This window comes from Siphateles boraxobius, unplaced genomic scaffold (genome assembly GCF_051911475.1).
Source record: "Siphateles boraxobius isolate OS27281-9 unplaced genomic scaffold, OSU_SipBor_1 12, whole genome shotgun sequence".
NCBI lineage: Eukaryota > Metazoa > Chordata > Actinopteri > Cypriniformes > Leuciscidae > Siphateles > Siphateles boraxobius.
The window spans coordinates 7,338,281-7,343,693 of record NW_027508722.1 but is presented as its reverse complement, the minus strand read 5'-3'; positions in this window follow the sequence as shown (position 1 = coordinate 7,343,693).

The following is a 5,413-nucleotide window of genomic DNA, read 5'->3' as shown; positions in this document are numbered from 1 at the left end:
GCCCAGTGTTGGGTGCTTCTTGTCGACGCATAATGCTATCGACGGATGCTTCCCTCACAAGTCGGGGGTGATCATGAGTGGTCGCTCGGCGAAGGGTCCGGACAACACACTGATGGTCTTGTATATCAGAGCAGATATCCTGTTGAGGCAGGGGCTCAGGCCCGGGGAATGGAGACTTCACCCTGAGGTGGTGGAGCTTCTTAGGGAGAATTTCGGTCAAACTCAAGTCGACCTTTCGAATCGTTTGTACAATGCATTGCCGTTTGTGGTTCTCCTTCACACATCCAGCTCCGCTTGGACTGGATGTGTTGTATTAGGTGTGGTTGACGCTACACCTGTACGCATTTCCCGATATCTTTGCTCCTGGGAGCTCTGGAGTTATGGATACTGTGGGCTCAGCCTCTGAGGGGGCCTAGATCATAAATTCAGATCTCTCGACCGAGGTCGGGGAGACCATACTCCAGTCTAGAGCTCCCTCCACAAGAAGACTAAATATGCATTGATATGAAAACTGTTCTCTGCTTGGTGCAGAGAGCACCTTCTGAATCTTGTTTCTGCCCTGTTGGTACAGTACTTGATTTCTGTAATGAATGTTTCTTTGCTGGGTTATCTCTGAGGAGAGATCCTTAATTTCATCTTCTCCGTGGTACATGAGGCTGAGGCCTGCACGTACTTGGATTTGCACTTGGTATGGTGATAGTATCCATAGTATTCACCCCAGGTCGGGTTGTATTTCTAAGTCCCTACTAAATGTGTGGGTCATTTGTGCTGCAGGCCTTCTGTCCTTCACCTTTAATACACCAGATCAGGAAAAACGTAACCCGTTATGCCCTTTCCGGGCTTTGGATGCGTATGTCCACAGAGCTGCTCAGTGGCGTATATTAGAACAATTATTTGTCTGCTTCGGGTCACCTAAGATAAGTTGCCCTCTATCTAAACAGATGATGACCAAGTGGGTAGTTTAGGCTATCTCACTTGCTTATGGAGCGGCCGGACAGCCTTCACCTTTGGCTGTACAGGCTCCTTCTACGAGGGTTATGGCTGCCTCTATGGCATTAATCTCGGGAGTTTACCGTCATGGCATTTGTGATGCGGCAGCCTGGACCTTGCCGCTTACATTTGTTAGATTTTATGACTTGGATCTTGGCTCCATTCCAGGGTTTAGGCTGCTTGCTTCTTAGTGTGCGCATTGACTTCACACAGAACGGGAATTTGTCATTATGGCGTAGTGGGTATGGGGTTCCCACTGCGTCTCGACGCAGCTCGAGTTCCCTTGAAAGGGAACGTCTCAGATTGCGTATGTAACCCTGGTTCCCTGAGAGGGTCGCCCTGCCATACTCCCTGCATGCCCTGATCGACTTGTCTTCAGGCCTATCAGAAGCTGTCGCGGTCTGTTTTCAGGTGTGCTTTATAGTTTCCTGGTCGATGACGTCACCCGCCTATGACGTCTCATCTCTCCATTGGACTGATTATACACGTGCTTCACGACGCAATCACGCAGGGCGTTCCCACCGCGTCTCGACCTAGCGTCTCGTTCCCTCTCAGGGAACCAGGGTTACATACGTAACCTGAGACGTTTCCTGAACCCAATGAATCACTGAAGCGCTTTCAATTCGCACTCGACTCAGAGTAGTAACAGGAAGATTTAAGAACAACAAGAGCGTTGGATGAAGTGGCCGTGGACCTAAAATCTAGAGAAAGCAAATCTGCAAATGCATCATATTTTTGCTAGCGATGAAGATCTTTATTAGTTGAACATCTTCGTATGCTGTCTGTGAATGAACAGGACGATACATTCGATTTCATTTCATTCACGTAATACATTTTACAACCAAACAGATTATTATGCCCCAACAACTACAAAGTATGACATTATCCGTTTTTTGGACATATACATTCATTTATAGGCTACATTAAATAAGCTAACATTGTCCACAGTTTATGAAATGAACACCCGCCATCCCGCGGTAATGTGTGTGTATTGCGCAGTGGTGCGCAAACTCGACATGAAAAAAGCCTTTGCCTGCCTTAGACACAGTTAAGTTAACTGTCTCTAAGCATGTTTAAAACTAGTTAACTGGTTAGCACCGTCCTTTTTTCTGTTAGGAAACCTGTGGACTCCATGTCCTGACAGGCAGGAGTTTTTGCAACCTCCACAAACACAATAATTTACCATGACGATGATAAATTAAAATACAAAAACTACCAACCGCTCTTACTGAATACCAACCTACTCTGAACTGAGCGGACACAGAGCACACACATAACTCCCTCTTGTGACGTAAAATGACGCGATTGAAAAAAAGCGTTTTTACAAGCAGTCAAAGAAACGCTCACTTTAGCTACTAAATTGGTACCCTTATGTCGTTTTAAAACATTTTAAATCCTGCATTAACTTTTCATATGGTATTTTCATACAAGGTTATATATTCATTCAATATGCCCTTCAAGGGATTAGACATCTATGATGGCATCTAATTAAAACAACTGTAAAGCTGAGAAAGGAAAAAATCACTCTGCTCTTAAAGTAACACCAGGTAACTTTTGCTCTCGGGGTACCCCTACAGTTGGGAAACAGTATTGTCCTCTACTACTGTCGTAAACTCTGTCATCGTGCATTTGTTGACAACCATGATAGCCCTGAACACTGTAGGAGGAGGTCACATGCAGGTGTTCTGCTTGCGTCGCGTGTGAAATGTCTTCATCCCAGGTACAGTGGCATAATTTCAGCATGTCATATGAATATAATTTCATGGGTTTTATTTTTTTTCTAACGACAAATGATCGCGATGATCACGTTTACAAGCCAGTGTCATTATAGTAGCCTAGTCTATTGGTTACCGTTTTACTGAATCTATATGATACTTCAATGCAATGTTTGAGTGGTAGATAATAACTATATAATATATATAATTATATATATATAACTATATAAGCTATATAATAACTATAATATCGTCAATATTATAATATCAATCTACCATAAATAAATCTGCAAATTTTACAAATCGATTTGCATTATAGCTTGAGGCAAGACAAATAATCATTACCTGATTCATGAAGATAAACGGAGGATAAGATAGCTTCCGTAACATAGTCAGGCAGACAAAAAAAACACCCCAGACTACGGGGTGTCATTGGTTGTTGCGTTAAATGTTACCCAGATACAATAGTGCTATTTTCTTATTGGCTAGCAACACCAGACGAACAACACCAGAGGAATTCATGCCTGAATTCCTGAACGAACATGCCTGAACGAACAACGCCCTTGAATTCATGCCTGTTCCACAGTGAGAGCGGCGTGGCCAGAGTTTTGGGCGCTGCGGCATATTAAATATATTACAAATAGTTTTTCAGCATGAGAAATACAATGTGTGGCGGGAGAGCGTGACAAAAGACCGAAATGAGTGACAGCCCTGCGATTTTAAGGACGTGGGGGTGGTGGTGAAAGTGACGTATATGCCGTAAAGCAGGCGAGTTTTGTAGTTCTCTTTTTTCGCCTGTTACTACCCGAAACCCGAAGTTTAAAAGTACGATTAAAAACGCTACAGACCCCGTCAGGCTATGGCAGACGTGTCATTCAACCTATTGTAAGTCGATGTACCATCACAAGAGACTTGGAAATATATTATGAAGGTTGAAAAGTTAACTGGTCTTACTTTAAATTAAAAACATTCAGATACTCTTAAAGGCACACTATGCAGGAATTCCGTTTTTGTCAAACAGCGACCCCTAGAGTCGATGTGGAGTACTTGTACTTGGGACCAAGACGACCACCATTCAACCCGAAAAAAGTCATATAACCATTCCAATGACTCCGAAGCTGTTGAGTTAAGCTAAACAAACTGCATGGTTACCCTTTAAGTACTGGAAGCATTCTTTGTTTATTGTTTGTAATGTTTCTTTGTTCCTCTTTATTACTTAGGCTACTACTTACTTTTATGTTTTGAAGCTATGTTACTTTATAAATAATAAAATTTTATAAACTTTATAAATAATAAAATTCGTATCAGTGTTCTTGTCTCACCCAACTCACTATATTTATATTTAAGTTGTAGCCTACATGCACAGATTTTCTCATGGACACTCATGCTTTTTCTTCATACTGTCAAGTTACCTTTACTTTTATGCCACTTTATACAAATGAAAATGTTTTAAAACAGATTCACAGTAATAAACGTAAATTAACAGAATTAATGATGCAAATATCAAATATTAGAGACATTACATTTCTGCTAAGCAGCTCTACAGAAGACAGTAGTGTCATTCAGCTTCATCTGACAGTGTCAGTACAGTCAAATCAATAATATTGTTGAATATTAAGTCTCCGAAACAAAGCAAGGCGAATGCAAGAGTGGCAAGGAACCTAAACTCCATCAGGTGACAGAAATGGCAGAAATGACGGAAAAAAACTTGCAAGAAACCAGTTCCCCTCTGGCCTAGATGGATGAACACGTTGTGATATTGATCGGGATATGTGAGAGGGTCATTAGGTGAGGAGGAAAAGTTGAAGTCTGTCCGGCAGCTTGAAACTTGAAGGTAGAGCTGCCATTTACAAGTATACATGACTATCTTATCAGTGGCCTTAATCACAATGAACATCCTTCTTGTTAAAAACTGCTTTTAGGTCCCAGTTGGTCCTGGCATCACCCATTCATAGCTGGCCATAGGGATCTGTGCCAAGGGCTCATCTAGTCACTGAGGTCTTTACTGAGGATCTGTCCCGAAGACTTTGTCAAGGTCTTTGCTGGCCGTGAAGGGCTGTTGTGGTCGTTCGTGTGTGCAGGTCTACCATCTGGTCTGGTTGCGGACCGGATCTGGCTGACAACGGTAACCTTGGTATAAAAATGGGATAGACAGACAGACATAAATGTATATGCCATTCCTCTTTCAATGTAACAAGTACACTCTAGAGTCAGGCCAGCGGTATGCATGTAGTGGTAGTCCCATTCATCATGAGATATGCAGGGAACATGGACCAACATAACTAATGAGTTTAAATCGACTCTGGCATCTCTTTGAGAACCTCAAGCACAAGCACTTAACAAAGGGGCTACTTTGTCTTATTTTTAGAACATGCGGTTTGTCACAGACTATGTCTGATTTCTTTATCGTCTCCTCTTTTCCTCCATTGTCCTTGTCAGACCAAAAATAGAATTCCTTTTTGTTTTTTATCTCCAGCAATTTGTCTGAAATGATTGCTCTTTTGACATTATAGACCCAGACAAGGATACAGTGACCTCACTCACACTGGTCCACCTCCACATGAGAAAGGGCAGCAAGTTAGCATCAGTCAAACCCTTGCTGCCGGACATGTGGTCATGGAGGAGCTTCATTTGTTTAGCGCAGGTCACTCGCAGTGGGTGCTTTTTGCCTTGACCTGCTCTAAAAGACACATCTTAGTCTCTAAGAA